The following is a 17,790-nucleotide window of genomic DNA, read 5'->3' as shown; positions in this document are numbered from 1 at the left end:
CTTCTTTCCTCCTCCATGCCAGTATATCAGAACATGCTGGCTTTGATCCTTCCAAGTGTGTATCATAACTATATTTTCCCATCCCTGGTAACATCCTAGTGAATCTACATTGTACACTCTCTATGGCTTTAAACATTCTTTCTATAATTGGGCACCCAAAACTGCTCACAGTATCCTAACTGTGGCCTAACTATTGCTTTGCACAACTTTATCTTTACTCTTCTACTCCATATGTGATTTAACGGCTCATTCATCTACGACAGGCAGTACTCCCTCAGTACCGCACTGGAATACCAATCTAGATTATCTGCTCAAGTCCTGGAGTGGGGCATGAACCCACAAATTTGCCCTTATATTTTCTATTCAGTTGTATCCCAAGGTGTAGATCTCACAGTTTCTGGATTATTCTTGTACGTCCGTTGTTATTTTATCTTGTGGGTCTTCTGAGACCAGCTTTCATCAATGTCTTCACACTCAAGGTGGCTTGGACCTTCACATCCAAAAAAGTAAAACTTATTTGTTGTGAAACAAGAGTAAATAATAATAGTATCCACCTCACAATGAATTACTATTTGAAGTGCAGTGACTGTTCTTATGTAGACAAATATGGCAGCCATTTTGAACCAGCAATGTTCCACAAACAGTAATGAGATGAATGATTGGTTAATCTGTTTTGGGAGGTGTTGGCTGAAGGAGGAATGGTCAGGACACCAGGAGAACTCTCTGCTCTTCTTCAATCAGTGTCACTAGATCTTTAATCGGAGAACCATGGAAGTTTACAGCACATAAGGAAGCCATTTGGTCCATCGTGTCTGTGCTGGCTCTTTGATAGAACAATCCAAAGCTAATCCTACTCATAGCCTTGTATCTTCCTCTGCTTCTAATATTTATCCACTTTTCCCTTAAAATATGCAGTGGTGTCTGCCTCACCCATTCCTTTCCAAGCTCCAACAAACCTTTGCATAAAGAAATGTATCCTTGTCTTTCTTCCCTCTTAGTGACAAATTTAAATTGATGACCCCTTGTCACTGACTCCCTAGCTAGAGGAAATAGTCATTCCCTATTCACTCCATCAAAACTCTTCATAATATTAAAACCCCTTCATAATTTTAAAAACCTTTATTAAATCTCCTCTTAGCCTTCTCTGCTACATTGGAAATAGTCCCAGTATCTCAAAGTCTTTCCTCATAATTATAGTTTCCCATCCCTGGCAGCATCCTGGTGAATCTACATTGTACGCTCTCTGTGGCTTTAATGTCCTTTCTATACTGCACACAGTACTCTAACTGTGGCCTAGCCATTGCTTTGTACAACTTTATCTTTACTCTTATAGTCATACGCGGTTTAACAGCTCATCCACCTACCTCCCTCAGTACTGCACTGGAACACCAACTTAGATTACGTGCTCAAGTCGTAGATTGGGGCTTGAATAAACAAATTTGTCCTTTTTCTTCAGTTTGACTTTCTGCAGAAGGTAACATCTCCAACCAAACGAGCAGGTGGATAACCTACTCCAGTTCCTTCCTGCACCATTATTGCCACTCTTCCTCCTTTCTTATCTGTTCTGTCCTTCCTCAAAATATTATAACTTGATATGTTTATTTTCCACTCCTGCCCAGTTTGCAGCCAAGTTTCTGTTGGTGCTGTTATATCTATATCTTCCTGTGACATAATTGCTTCTAATTACCCCCAGTTTATTCCCCACACTCTAAGCATTGCAATACATGAACTTTATCTATTTTTGTTCATATTTAACACTACTTTTTGTTCATTTTATTTTGTCCAAGCAACAACTCGTTCCTTTATCTTACATCTGCCACACTCACTGACCACAAAACTTTACTTCCTGTTGTCACATTGTTGTGTCAACTTTTCACTATTATAAATTCCTGTGTCCAAATTTATAATGGAAACTGTCTATGTAAATATGTCACATTGTAATTACACCCTTCCCCAGTGGTGGCGCTGTAGCGTCTCAGTTTCGCTTCTCCCAGCTCGTTTGTTTCAGCCCACTCTACTTCTCAAATTGCTGTAAATTTTGCTGTGTAACTAAATAATATCAAATCAACATATATAAAAATAGGGACAGAGTGTAAGTCTTCAAAATGGAGAATGAATTATGTCGTCAGGTCCTGCTCCAATTATCCCCACCTAATCCTATTTCGCCTAAGAACTACACTTGGTCTTGACTGCCATGAGTAACCCCATGGAAGATTGATAAGTAATACAATAAACTCTGTCTGTCTGACACACGTAAGATCTTACATTCTGTCTGATGCAAATTTCTGTGTCACACTTGGAAAAGAAGCAGAAAGAAACAAAGACAGCCATTCAGAATCTACTAATGTTTCAGGAAAAGAAAGTATTGGAGCCACAGGGCTGGATTTTGCTGAGTCTGCCCCTGAGGTGTCAGTGCGGGACATCCACTCACTGCCCCATCTCCCTCATGACTCTGGCCCCGTTTCCTTCTTGGGTCTCAATTAAAGGGTGGGTTCCCAGCAGGAGCCCCGGCCCTAAAAGGGAACCCGCCACTATCTAGGGAGGAAGATACAGCAGTGCTGCAGCATCTGAAGAGTTGTAGCCCAACATAAAGGGGGCACAAGGTCCAGAAGATCGGACGGCAACCTCTCGGACCGAGCTGAGGTCTAACTAAGGTGAGGTTTGGGGCCTGAGAGAAAGACAAGGTGTCCACGACTGGGCTCTCTCCCTCCAAAAGGGGCATCAACAGGCTTTCCATCCTTGCCCCAGGAATTACTGCCACCTGAATCCAGGTGGTCCCTTGGGGGGTGGGCAGGCCCTGCCTTCCTTTTACTGGTGTTGGCAGCTGGCAGACTTCGTGGCTGGGTTAGGGGAGGAAAATAGAGGTTGGGGGCAGGAACATGGGGGTAGGTCTCACCCCTCCCCAATTTCCCTGGGTTTTCCACCGCTATATCACTGGGTCACAATGTCTACACGCTGTCAATTGGCCTTCTCACAAACAAAGCTAAGGTTCCAATCTCCAGTCTGATTAGCAAGTAACCTTTAAATGAACTCACCCAGTGTTCACTTAACATCTATTAGACTTTATAGCCTTAAAAGGGATATAGATATCTGTACTTTAACAGCAGAATAATATATTATGTTTCACATTGTACAAAGTTCTTGGATTTATAAAGTAGAAAATCCATTGATTTACTGTGCATCGAGTGTGTATTTCCTACCCATCACACTTCAATTGTCACACTGCAAATTTCTGCATCCCACTAAAGAAACAAAGGCAAAGTATTCTCCCAACAATTGAAAAATAAATTGACACAAGAGCCAGAATGTCCGTCACCCCTGACTGACCTTAGCAATCACACACAAAAACAGAGAACGTAAACCTGGGTGATGACCTCTAGGCTGAAAAGCTATTAAACTCTGAAACATCCAATGTTTACTTAACAGCAGTGATATTCTGTGGCTTAAAGAGACAGAGAAGAATAACATATTGTGCATTACAAGGTACAACCCTCCTGTATCATCTTATTAACTGTGGGAAATGCCACAGGATATATATTTATAATATATATTAAAAATCTTATCTGCGTATACTTCCTGTATCAGCTTTTCCCCTTTAGAAATTGCTCTGTCCATATACTGGAAACTACCTATGTAAACTTGTCACACCGTAATTACACTCTCTCACCGCTGGTGGTGCTGTGATTCGGTAAGTTTGTGCCTCCCAGCTCCTCTGCCTGATGTTGAGACACTCCATGTGTTCCAACCAGTTCCATTACTCTGCTTCCTAAATTGCCATAAGTTTTATTATTTAACTATAAATAATATCAGAGCAATTTTTTATGACAATAAGGACAGAGTATATTAAAAAGTCTTGTATATAGCAAGCTTCTGTCACACTTTGTTACAGATGCAAAACCATCTTAGAACAATAGAGAAAGAAAGCCAAGGCCTGGAGCCTGAAATCCACAAGCAATTTACTGACCTGTAATTCACTCCAGCAATTTACCTTTACCTGTATTCCCACAGTCTCTACCTGAGTAATGGCCTTAAAGGGACAGGCACAGATCAGCAGCTAAAAAAAAAATCACAACCCTGCGCCCCAGACTGTATATGAGCGGTGCCATGGGAGGTCATTTAGTTTGTGATAAATATTTACATATGTAAAAAGCTCAGCTCGAGCTATACCAGTGGTTCAGTTGAGTAAGTCAGTGCGAAAGTCAATCAGGGTCATCAGGCGAGAGGGGATGACAAGAAAAATATTTACTGAATCATTTCACTTTAAACAATTTCAGTTATTGAAACATTTCAGTGAAATGTACGGTACGATTTGTAAAATATTTTCTTCCCTGCAGTTCTCCCCCCCGCCAGAAGATATTGGTTCTTTGCCAGGTTTCAGTTGAATGGGAACCGATACCAGGCCCCAGTGGCCATTCTTTATGGGGTTCGGAGGAAAACTCTCCATTGGCTGGTGTCATACCTGGCAAAAAGGAAGATAGTTGTGGTTGTTGGAGGCCAATCATCTCAGCCCCAGGACATTGCTGCAGGAGTTCCTCAGGGCAGCGTCCTAGGCCCAAACATCTTCAGCTGCTTCATCAATGACCTTACCTCCATCATAAGGTCAGAAGTGAGGCTGTTTGCTGATGATTGCACAGTGTTCAGTTCCATTCGCAATTCCTCAGATAATGAAGCAGTCCGTGCCCGCATGCAGCAAGACCTGGACAACATCCAGGCTTGGGCTGATAAGTGGCAAGTAACATTCGCGCCAGACAAGTACCAGGCAATTACCATCTCCAGCAAGAGAGAGTTTAACCACCTCCCCTTGACGTTCAATGGCGTTACCATCGCCGAATCCCCCACCATCAACATCCTGGGGGTCACCATTGACCAGAAACTAAACTGGAGCAGCCACATAAATACTGCGGCGAGTGACTCACCTCCTGACTCCCCACCACCTACAAGGCACAAGTCAGGAGTATGATGGAATAGACCCCACTTGCCTGGATGGGTGCAGCTGCAACAACACTCAAGAAGCTCGACACCATATAGAAAAGAGCATCTCATTTACTGGCTTAAACATCCACTCCCTCCAACCCCAGCGCACCATGGCTACAGTGTGTACCATCTACAAGATGCACTGCAGCAACTCGCCAAGGCTTCTTCGGCAGCACCTCCCAAACCCACGACCTCCACCACGGAGAAGGACAAAGGTAGCAGGCGCATGGGAACAACACCACCTGCACGTTCCCCTCCAAGTAACACACCATCCCAACTTGGACATATATCGCCATTCCTTCATGGTCGCTGGGTCAAAATCCTTTATGGAACTCCCAACCTAACAGCACTTTGGAAGTATCCTCAGCACATGGACTGCAGTGGTTCGAGAAGGCTCACCATCATCATCTCAAGGGCAACTAGCGACAGGCAATAAATGCTGCCTTGCCAATGACGCCTTACCTGGGCTGGCCTACTTGTCACTCCAGCTGCACACTACATGGCTGACTGTTCATGCCCTCTGAAGTGGCCTAGTAAACGATAACTGCGAAAGACGTCCCACCAACATCTTCTCAGGGTGACTATGAGATCAAATGTGAGAGATTCAGAACAGAGGGCAAGAGAAACTTTTTCACACAGAGAGTTGCGAGGTTGTGGAATTCACTTCCAGGGTTAGTGGTTGAGGCAGAAACTATGTCAACATTCAAGATTAGATTGGAGAATTGGATGACAGAAAAGGGGCTGAAGGGGTGTGGGAACAGGGCGGGTAAATGTGATTGGGACTATTTGCTCGTGTGGAAAGTAAATACCAACACGGACTGGTTGTTCCATGTTGTAACTTCTTTGTATTTCTATATTTCTGCATAGGGGTGGGCAATAAATTCGAGCCTCGCGAGCATTGCCCACACCCCGAGAACAAATATAAAAACAACTCAATACCACACTAGCATTTTCCACTGAGCCCTTGAGATACTAAAAGTTGTTAAATTTTACTTTCTGTGGACTGCACATAGTGAAGGACATAGATTGATGCAACACACTTGTACAGACCTTCACCCAATGTACCAGTTTAAGTATAACGTCCTAGAGCCCAGAGCTATTACAGTCACTTTGTCATTAAATTTCTTTAAATACCATCTCTCTCCCACCTGAAACTAATTTGCCTGATGGCGACTTCACTAATTAAAGTATCTGACCTCCGCTGTTATTTTTAGTGACCTAATAAAGTTTGTCTCTGCTGGGCATCGAGGCCTGGCTGCCCGGCACTGCTTCCTGAACGTCAGGCATTCCGTGCAGGGCTTGAATCCAGGGATCAGAGGGGAGGCTGAAAATCAGTGTGATTGAATAAAATGCTCACAGTATTGTGAGTCACTGTCTCCAGGAGAGCAGCAGAGAGAATCAGAAACAACAAAACACGTACGCAGGCCACCTACACACCCACTCACTCACACACCCACACACAGACGCACAGGAACACACAACAAGATCCCTGCCCCCTCCACACTGAAATCCCTTACATCAAACACATGCATACTCTCTATATCACACACACTGAAACCCCATACATCAAACACATGCATACTCTCTATATCACACACACTGAAACCCCATACATCAAATACATGCATACTCTCTATATCACACGCACTGAAACCCCATACATCAAATACATGCATACTCTCTATATCACACACACTGAAACCCCATACATCAAATACATGCATACTCTCTATATCACACACACTGAAACCCCATACATCAAATACATGCATACTCTCTATATCACACACACTGAAACCCCATATATCAAACACATGCATACTCTCTATATCACACACACTGAAACCCCATACACTCAAATACATGCATACTCTCTATATCACACGCACTGAAACCCCATACATCAAACACATGCATACTCTCTATATCACACACACTGAAACCCCATACATCAAATACATGCATACTCTCTATATCACACACACTGAAACCCCATACATCAAACACATGCATACTCTCTATATCACACACACTGAAACCCCATACATCAAACACATGCATACTCTCTATATCACACACACTGAAACCCCATACATCAAACACATGCATACTCTCTATATCACACGCACTGAAACCCCATACATCAAACACATGCATACTCTCTATATCACACACACTGAAACCCCATACATCAAATACATGCATACTCTCTATATCACACACACTGAAACCCCATATATCAAACACATGCATACTCTCTATATCACACACACTGAAACCCCATACATCAAATACATGCATACTCTCTATATCACACACACTGAAACCCCATATATCAAACACATGCATACTCTCTATATCACACACACTGAAACCCCATATATCAAACACATGCATACTCTCTATATCACACACACTGAAACCCCATACACTCAAATACATGCATACTCTCTATATCACACGCACTGAAACCCCATACATCAAACACATGCATACTCTCTATATCACACACACTGAAACCCCATACATCAAATACATGCATACTCTCTATATCACACACACTGAAACCCCATACATCAAACACATGCATACTCTCTATATCACACACACTGAAACCCCATACATCAAATACATGCATACTCTCTATATCACACGCACTGAAACCCCATACATCAAATACATGCATACTCTCTATATCACACACACTGAAACCCCATACATCAAATACATGCATACTCTCTATATCACACACACTGAAACCCCATACATCAAACACATGCATACTCTCTATATCACACACACTGAAACCCCATACATCAAACACATGCATACTCTCTATATCACACACACTGAAACCCCATACATCAAATACATGCATACTCTCTATATCACACACACTGAAACCCCATACATCAAATACATGCATACTCTCTATATCACACGCACTGAAACCCCATACACTCAAACACATGCATACTCTCTATATCACACACACTGAAACCCCATACATCAAATACATGCATACTCTCTATATCACACACACTGAAACCCCATACATCAAATACATGCATACTCTCTATATCACACACACTGAAACCCCATACATCAAATACATGCATACTCTCTATATCACACACACTGAAACCCCATACATCAAATACATGCATACTCTCTATATCACACACACTGAAACCCCATATATCAAACACATGCATACTCTCTATATCACACACACTGAAACCCCATACACTCAAACACATGCATACTCTCTATATCACACACACTGAAACCCCATATATCAAACACATGCATACTCTCTATATCACACACACTGAAACCCCATACACTCAAACACATGCATACTCTCTATATCACACACACTGAAACCCCATACATCAAACACATGCATACTCTCTATATCACACGCACTGAAACCCCATACATCAAACACATGCATACTCTCTATATCACACGCACTGAAACCCCATACATCAAACACATGCATACTCTCTATATCACACACACTGAAACCCCATACATCAAATACATGCATACTCTCTATATCACACACACTGAAACCCCATACATCAAATACATGCATACTCTCTATATCACACGCACTGAAACCCCATACACTCAAACACATGCATACTCTCTATATCACACACACTGAAACCCCATACACTCAAATACATGCATACTCTCTATATCACACACACTGAAACCCCATACACTCAAACACATGCATACTCTCTATATCACACGCACTGAAACCCCATACACTCAAACACATGCATACTCTCTATGCTTCATACATTCTCTCATGCACATTGAAGAATATTTTCCCTTGGTGAGGTTTTCAGGCGGTCAATGGGAGGCCCGGTCCATTTTTGAGGGCTGTGCGTCATTAACATATGGCCGGCAGGCTACAGTGGGGGAGACCGAGCGGCCCAGGGCAGACCACAATCCAGCAAACCTCCGGCCCTAGAAAAAGATAGGCTGATTTAAGCACCTAAATTAGCGATGCGTCCGCCTCAGGCGACCGCACAGGCCAGCTATTCCAAGGACCCCATAAAAATGGTGGTGGCCACAGCGGTGACATTAAGTTCTTCCCCATGATTTTCAGAGCACTTCTGACAGATGGGAGCCCTCTCCGAGGCCCAGAAATTGGTCCTCAGGCCTTATTAACATTTTATGCGCGAGCTGCCGATGCCTGTCGGGCCGCTTGCCTCACCGGCAGTGGTCCTTAGGTAAGTCCCAGGAGGAGGGGTTGGAGCGGGCTATGGTGGGGGAGTGGTGATCAGGATGACTGTGGAGTCGGGGGAAACCTCCTGCTCCTTCTGGCTCCACAGGAAAGATATTTTTAAAATTTTATTTAAAATAAACTTACCTGTTGTTGGCGACCGCAGGGGCCGCTGAAGAATTCAGAGCAGGACAGGCCCGGTGCCTGCTCCGCTCATGGGAAACAAATTTCCCAGACTGGTCCTTCAACGGTTGACAGGCTCCTAATTAACACATGCCCAGCACCTGTTTTAGGCAGACGCCTGGGACGCCTACAAAATGGACCCAACAAATTTAGCGGCATACGTACGTAAAGTAGGGGGAAAAGCATGTCTGATCATGCTGTAAGGACATGAATCCCCTCATATGGCACTTCGAGAGCCGAGGGACTCTGAGATACAAAATCTGAGCCAGGGGAAGAAATCAAACAACAGGGCGTACAGACCATGAGGACTGAAGTCCGACAAGGATCATCTTTAATTTCTAGTGGGCTGTTGGGGAGACACAAAATCCCTATTAGAAGGGAGTTGAACCTGAGGGTCTTTAAGAATCAACATCAGCAAAATGGGATTGTAGCCCTCCAGCAGGTTAATGGATAGTGCAGCACTTAACCATTGACAGTTCCCATAGCAACCAGTGGTTCCATTTAACTATCTGAGTATGAAATATTCTCCACTGTCCTTATTCTCTTTTCTGTTCAAACTTCTTATCTAATCTCTTTTTTTCTTCCCCTGTCAATTTTTTTGTCTCACATTCTCTGTCCCGGAGGCGCTGACATTTGCTGAAACATTGAAGCAGCGGGACTGAGCAGCACTGCCGACGGGCGGGTCTCCCTCACTCACTTGCTGGCAGCAGCATTATGTTTCCCCTTTTCTAGAGAGCCGCGCTGACTGATGGGACAACCTCCCTGAGCCATGGATTGAACTGAAAACACAGGAACATAGGAATTGCTAGACGAAGAAAGACTACGGTCCATCTAGTTCGCCTTCTACCATCCTGGTATTCGCATAATACATCGATAATGGAGTTGTTGACTAATCACAGCAATCAATCTCCATCAATGAGTCTACAACAGACCCAGACATGAGGCGAGGAAACTCCCAGTGGTGAAAAGCTTTGTGAACCATAGGTCCAAAGTCACCTGTTCTTCCCAAACGCTCTACACTCACAACATGTCACATCTCAAATTCAGTGTTATTTTCTGTTGGTCAGGAAGTTCTGGAAATCAGCTCACTGAGATCCACAATGAATAGGAACCTGATCTCAACTATCAGCTGTCAACTTCTACGTTTATTCAAATGTTTCTATTACAATTATATACTTCCATTTATATCACATCTCTCAGAAACATCTCAGAACACTTCACATAGTGAAGTGACTTAGAGCCAGGCCATTCAGGAGTGAAATCAGGAAGCACTTTTTCACACGAAGGGTAGTGGAAATCTGGAACTCTCTCCCCCAAAGGCTGTGGACGCTGGGGGTCAATTGAAATTTTCAAGACTGAGATCGATAGATTTTTGTTAGGTCAGGGTGTCAAGGGATATGGAGCAAAGGCGGGAAAATGGAGTTGAGGCACAGATCAGTCATGATCTCATTGAATGGCAAAACTGGCTCGAGGGACTGAATGGCCTCCTCCTGTTCCTGTATTCCAATGACTGTTGTGCAAGATTCCCCCAAGTAGCAATGGGATGAATAACTGGTTAATCTATTTTTGGTGTATTGGCCAAAGGCCAATTGTTGGCCATCCCCTCCAGGAGTACTCCCTGCTACTCTTGGGGTAGATCATTATTGTCCACCTGACCGACCAGATGGGAACTGGGTTTACTGTTTCATCCTGACAGCAGCACTCCCTCGGTCACTGACCTACAGTATTAGTTTATACACTGAAGTCTTACAGTGGGACTTCAGACCATAACCTTCTAGCTCCAAGGTGAGAGTGTGGCCAACTGGGCCAAAGCTACATCTGGGCAAGTATTATTAAATGTCAGTCGATCACGTACGGTGTTGTAGACGGAGTCAAGACCAAGTGTAGTCCACAGGTGAAGTGAGGTTAGAGGGCGGGGGACAATTGGACTAGGGCATGCAGAGGTCATTCAGTCCCCACTTTGATGTCATATATTCTGTCTTTATATTATGTAGATTCCTGTGTCCACATTTATTAATGGAAATTGCCTATTGAAACTTGTCGCATTGTAATTACAACCTGCCACTAATAGTGGTGCTAAATTGCCTCCACTGGCAAGTGCTTGAAATTACAGCATGGACATAAGAATTTACATAATGGAAAAAGTCAACAGGAAGTGCCCACAGACATAAGATTTTTAATATATTATAGATACATTTTCAATTTTGAAGTGCTTAATTCTATAATAAATTTCAGAGTATAACACAAAGAAAAACTAAATAACTTAAGGATATCAAGGCTTTTCTCTTACATTTTTGCCCGTAACAAATTAGTGATATTCCTGCCAACTCCCCCAAATTTCTATACTCACTGTGTATAGAACAGTCAGTACCGTAGTAGTGAATAAACAGGCAGTGGTGTTCACTCACTGTTTCCACCTTTTGATAACAGATCTGAGTAATGCCAGTGGTGGGCAACAAGTGGTGTGAAAGACCAACGTGAAAAGGGGACTGTTGAAGGAGAGGAATCAGCACAAGGGTAGGAAACAGGCACAGGGTCAACATCAACCCTGGCAACACAGTGAACTCCCTCTGTTGACCCTGTGTCAGTGCCTATGTATTGAAGGGACCATTTTTCACATGAGCCCAGGAAGGGAGTGTTGGTGATCTGAGACTTGGGAGCATCACAGCCGAGTTCAATCCTGTCCTTTCCCAACATACACATACAGGCACACTATAACCCTTTGTGTGACACATTCCTTCTCCCCTCCACCTTTATGACTCCAGTACTAACCCAGTGTTTCTGCTCCTGTTATCAATTTGCTGATTATGTAGAAATAATTTGTCATTATTTACCCCTCAAGCTCTTTCATCATTTTGAGCCTAAGTTCTCAGCCGAGGCTCAGTGGGAGGCACTCTCACCTCTGAGTCAGAAGGTCATAGATTCAAGTCCCACTCCAGAGATTTGAGCACATAATCCAGGCTGACAACTCCAGCGCAGTACTGAGGGAGTGCTGCACTGTCGGAGGTGCTGTTGCATGGATGTAAAAGATCCCATGGCACTATTCGAAGAAAAGCAGGGGAGTATCTATCCCTCAACCAACTACTAAAACAGATGATCTGGTCATTACCTCAATGCTGTTTGTAGGAGCTTGTTGTGTGCAAATTGGCTGCGGTGTTTCCTACTTTAATACAGCAGTGACTACATGTGATAAGTACTTCATTAGCTGTAAAGCGCTTTAGGACACTGTATTGCTACAACTACCAGTCCCTCTGAATGGGAGTCCAGTGCTCTTCCAAAAGACCTTTTTTTTTTATTCGTTCATGGGATGTGGGCATCGCTGACAAGGCCGGCATTTATTGCCCATCTCTGATTGCCCTTGAGAAGGTGGTGGTGAGCCGCCTTCTTGAACCGCTGCAGTCCGTGTGATGAAGGTTCTCCCACAGTGCTGTTAGGAAAGGAGTTCCAGGATTTTGACCCAGCGACGATGAAGGAACGGCGATATAGTTCCAAGTCGGGATGGTGTGTGACTTGGAGGGGAACATGCAGGTGGTGTTGTTCCCATGTGCCTGCTGCCCTTGTCCTTCTAGGTGGTAGAGGTCGTGGGTTTGGGAGGTGCTGTTGAAGAAGCCTTGGTGAGTTGCTGCAGTGCATCCTGTGGATAGTACACATCGCAGCCACTGTGCGCCGGTGGTGAAGGGACTGAATGTTTAGGGTGCCAATCAAGCGGGCTACTTTGTCCTAATGGGCCATTAGCACTCCAGACCTTTGAATGGGAGCACACCATTCTACAACTAGTTCCAGGGAAAGAAAAGAAGGGCTTGCAATTTATATAACACCTTACCATATCTCTCAGAAATGAATTACTTTTGGAAGTGCAGTCATTGTTATTAAGTAGGCAAATTTGGCAGCCATTTTGTGCGCAGCAAGATCCCACAAATAGCAAATGATATGAATGACTAGTTAATTCATTTTTTGGTGGTGTTTGTTGAAGGAGAAATGTTGGCCAGCACACTGGGAGAACTTCCTACCCTTCTTCAAATGGTACCATGGGATCTTTTCCTGGCAATCCTTCGATAATCGAGTGAGATTGTTTCTCAGTTTTAAGATTAGCCACATCTTTGTCGAGCATTTAGGTGGCTTTGTAAACCAATCCTGGAGCGACATATTTTACCACAAAGCTGTCATATGAAAGACAACCCTCTGACAAGATGGTATAGTCACACGATGTCGTCTCTACCTCTCTCTTCTTTGGCAATCCTAGCTTGTTCAAACTGCTTAACTTCTTGCCTGCATACTGATCGCCACAGTTGGCAGTCTTTGATGGTCTCCTCCCATGTATTGATGCTGATACCACATTTCTTCAGGTTGGATTTTAAACTATCTTTATATCTCTTTTTCTGGCCTCCACGGGATCTATAACATCCATCTGAATCACCGATACATGCAGACAGGGCCTTGGCTTCATGCCTTGTTTGAAAGGTTGCACCTCTGACAACGCAGCACTCCCTCAGTGCCGCACTGGAGTGTCAGCGTAGAGTATGTGCTGGGTAAGAGGGACTTCACAATTGTCTGAGGGTGCGAATGGCCCGCTTGTTACAGAACACGCCTGAGTTTCATTTCATTGAACTCAATACAACATAGAGCAGGCGGGTTCTGTAAAGGGCGGGTAATGCACTCTGTTAGATTATCACCCAGGAAGTCAAAATGAACATCTACCCCACTGATTCACCACTAGGGTTGCCAACCCTCCTGGATTGTCCTGGAGTCTCCTGGAATTAAAGATTGATCTCCCAGACGCTGCTGTGGGTAACCCAGGAGAAAAATCATAGAGGCATCAAAAACATTTGTGTGGTTTCTTTTCATTTTCTTTGAACATTTTCTTTAGTAAAGTTATAAAAATATTGGAGATGGGGAAAAAGGCTGTTTGACTGACAGTCAAGAATCATCCAATTGGGTAATGACAAGTATGTTCGCCTTCCAGCAGCAAGGCGTGCCTTGTGATGATTGAGGATGATTGGGTGACCAATGGCATAAGCATTGGGGCGGGGCGGTTGGAGGCGGGAGTCATATGATGAAACCTCCCTGAATGCATCCAACCAGAGATGGTAACCCTATTCATCACTCTGTGGGTAGCGTCTTCAAAAGTGACAAAGAACTACTGAAGTAAGCTGTTTTACATAGCAGCAAAAGCTGCCAAAATAGTAATGAGAGACATATTTCTTATGTTCTTATGTTCCTTAAATTTAAGAAAACCCCTTAAATGTTGCCCAGATAATTCCAGATATCACAAATAGTAAGTACACCTTTGGAACTATAGAATTACATCAAATTTACAGCACAGAAACAGGCCACTCAGTGTTTATGCTGCACACGAGCCTCCTCCCACTGCATTTACTTTATCTAACCCTATCAACATATCCTTTGATTCCTTTCTCCCTCATGTTCTCATCTAGCTTCCCCTTAAATGCATCTGTGCTATTCGCCTCAACCACTCCATGTTGCAGATTCTCACCACTTTGGATAAAGATCAATCAAGAATCAATCACTGAGTAATGTCTAGACTGGATTTTCACATTTCCAGGACAATAGCACATTGAGGTAAATAGTGCATGGGCGCTTCTGTGGTGGAGCAGACCACCTGCTTATTATAGAACCAAACCCTTCTTCCCCACCATTTGCAAAGCTAAGTGGAGATTTAACAGTGGTTTTTCAAATGATAAAGAGTTTTGATAGGCTGAATAAGGAAAGGTGATTTCCTCTGGTTGGTGAGTTAGTGACGGGTTCATCAATTTGAAATTTTAAGGAGAAATTTCAGCCGTGGCTCTGTGGTAGCACTCTTGCCTCTCAGTCAGAAGGTCGTGGGTTCAAATCCTGCCTCAGAGACTCGAGTACATAATCTAGGCTGACACTCCCAGTGTAGTACTGAGGGAGTGCTGCACTGTCAGAGGTGCCGTCCTTCGGTTGGTGCATTAAACCGAGCCTCCGTCTGCTCTCTCAGATGGACGTAACAGATCCTACGGCACTATTCGAAGAAGAGGAGGGGAGTTCTCCTGGTGTCCTGGCCAATATTTATCCTTAAACCAACATCACTAAAACAGATTATCTGGTCATTTATCTTATTGGTGTTTGTGGGATCTTGCGTTGAGAAAATTGGCTGTTTTCTACATTGCACTTCAGAAGTACTTCAGTGGTTGCAAAGCATTTTGGGATGTCCTGAGGTTGTGAAAGGCGCTATATAAATGCAAGTTCTTTCTTGTTTTCTTTCTTTATCAGAGAGAGTTGTTTGAGCATGGAATACTCTGTCACAGGGAGTGCTTGAAGCAGAGACTATTGTATCATTTATGGGAAAATTGGATAAATATCCAAAGCAGTAGCAGATACAGGACTGGGAGGCAGGGGCATTAATTTTGGATTGCTCTAGCAAAGAGCCAGCATGGACACATTGGGCCAAATAGCCTCCTTCTGCGCTGTAAACTTCTATGGTTCTAAAGGATGCTCTGCATCATGTGGCGTGCCAAAAAGAAATGTTTTCAACTCATTTCCCACAAAGCCCTGAAAACAGATCCCAATCTGAGTGAAGAAATTTCTCCTAATTTCTCTCCTCACTCTCTGAGTGACAATTTTCAATTGATGGCCTCTCACCACTGACACAAAATAATCTTTCCCCACGCCCTGTCAATTTAAGGGATGACAATAGTGGTTTCTTGATATCAGGATTGCTCACACCGATGACCTGTTCCACTTGAGCACAGTATACTGCATGGAAAGTAGTATCTCTCCCACATGATGCAGCTCTGCATTGCATAGAGGAGACTGATGGTGGCCAAGGCCCTCAGTTACAAGTGATAGAAAGCCTAACATTGTGCCCAGGAAGGCAAGTTTCAGGCACCCAGGATCAGCACCAAATGCTCCTGGGTCAAGACAGCACAGGTTAGTTACAGAGTAAAGCTCACTCTACACTACCCCATCAAACACTCCCAGGGCAGGTACAACACAGGTTAGATACAGAGTAAAGTTCCCACTGCATCATCCCATCAAATACTCTAAGGGCTGATACAGCACATGTTAGATACAGAGTAAAATTCCCTCTACTCTGCCCATCAAGCAGATATGGCCTCAGATTTAATGTCTCACCTGGTGGACAGCACCTCCCATAATGCAGCACTCCCTCAGTACTGCACTGGAGTGTCAGCCGAGATTCTGTGCTCAGATCCTGGAGGAAGGTTTGAAACCACGCCCTTCGGACTCGGAGGGGAGAGTGCTACCAACTGAGCCAAACTTACACCTGTTGAAACTAATCCGAAACTTCTCAAAACTAAAACCACTCTTACCTGTAATCCAACTGACTCAGAAATACATAAAGAAACCACAGGACTTAATTCCAATGTATTTAATTATATATATATATATATATATATATGTGTGTGTGTATATAAATCTGTATGTGTATGTATTTAGTTGTATATGTGTGTGTATGTATATATATATAGATATATATATATGTGTGTGTACATATATATGTATATAAATGGATTTGTGTGTATATATAAATGTATATGTATGCATACATATATATGCATATTTGTGTATGCATATTTGTGTATATATATGTATCTACAAGCTCTAAATTTCCAGCACAGTAATACTGAGGTGTCAACATGTTTATTCACTGGGAGCCTGGTTAATTGTTAACGAGGTTGAACTTTGGGCCTAATCTCTGCCTCACTTCAAAGCGACAAGGTTACACTTCGCATGGCACGGTTTACAGAAAGGGGCAAAAGGGGTGGTACAGAGACTGAGGGGTGGAGGAAAGTGAGGGAGATAAGGAAGGGGAAAGAAAAGGAAGAGAGAACGAGGAAGAGGGAGTGAAGACACGAGCATGGGATGGAAAGGAGGAGCAGATGGAGTGAGATAGAGCACGGAGGATAGAAGGACAAGGGTCAGAGGGCAGTCGGTGTTTTACGCTTCCCGTGCAGCTGGCAGTGTTAAACCTGATGTGTGCCACTTTTGAAGCTCTTTCAATCTGCCTACTCACCTCAGAAGGAACATCGACAAGCTGTTTGTGATGAAGCGACCGTTTGGGTTGGACTGTTTACACACCATTTAAAATTCAGAGCTGAAATCATTTTTCTGTGTGCTGATATGGTCGTTCTCAGACCCAGCTCTCAGGGATGTTCTGAGTGCCTCTCACAGACAGTAAACTGAGTCCTAGTACAGGCCAGATCGACATCTCACACTCCTGTGGTTTTAATCTTTGCTACATCGTTCAAAGCCCATTTGCTTTGTTTTATATATAAAAGAAAGAACTTATTTACGAATGGATACGGCCTTTCCCTGACCGGAGAACTTTCATTCACACTTCGTACTTGTCACAGGGTCTCTGAAGCACGGCTATAGAGCGAGGGAAG

The 17,790-nt window shown here is 43.5% G+C and overlaps 1 protein-coding gene across 7 annotated transcripts in view; it reads left to right on the top strand.

Moving 5' to 3' along the window:
* shank3a (SH3 and multiple ankyrin repeat domains 3a) overlaps positions 1-17,790 on the top strand; it is a 777,353-nt gene that overhangs the window by 689,917 nt on the left and 69,646 nt on the right. The gene's annotated exons all lie outside the window — the stretch shown is intronic.

Source organism: Heptranchias perlo, chromosome 24, assembly GCF_035084215.1.
Source record: "Heptranchias perlo isolate sHepPer1 chromosome 24, sHepPer1.hap1, whole genome shotgun sequence".
Classification (NCBI taxonomy): Eukaryota; Metazoa; Chordata; class Chondrichthyes; order Hexanchiformes; family Hexanchidae; genus Heptranchias; species Heptranchias perlo.
This window is presented reverse-complemented; position numbering and strand designations above follow the sequence as displayed.